Below are 397 nucleotides of genomic sequence, written 5' to 3' on the forward strand. Positions count from 1 at the left end.
TTCCTAGGTGGTCTCCCATCCAAGTATTAACCAGGCCCGACCCTGCTTAGCTTCCGAGATCAGACGAGATCAGGCATGTTCAGGGTGGCATGGCCGCAGACTAGTGGGGATTTTCTGAGGGTCCTGCTGATACAAGTTTTCCAGCCCAAGTGATCTATATCCAGACCTGATTCCAGCTTCCACCCTCCTTTGCCAAAACATGGCCCAAGCTCACGGTGATGCCTTCCGTGTGGGGTGGGGCACCGGCACCCCTCAAAGTGCTGGCCCTTCCACTCCTGACGCTAACTAGCTCCATGCCACAAACAAGAACCCTGAGGCTCAGAGCTGACGTGAACTGCCGAGGGCGCCCAGCCAGGAAGCAGTAGGGTGGGATCCTGCCCCTGTGGGGGATCTAACA

The 397-nt window shown here is 57.2% G+C and overlaps 1 pseudogene; it reads right to left on the reverse strand.

Annotated features, from left to right (window-relative positions):
* On the reverse strand, positions 1 to 101 carry LOC111734586 (annotated as a pseudogene; the record flags this gene model as incomplete).
* Between the last annotated feature and the right edge of the window lie 296 nt (positions 102 to 397).

Source organism: Pteropus vampyrus, unplaced genomic scaffold, assembly GCF_000151845.1.
Source record: "Pteropus vampyrus isolate Shadow unplaced genomic scaffold, Pvam_2.0 Scaffold2137, whole genome shotgun sequence".
NCBI lineage: Eukaryota > Metazoa > Chordata > Mammalia > Chiroptera > Pteropodidae > Pteropus > Pteropus vampyrus.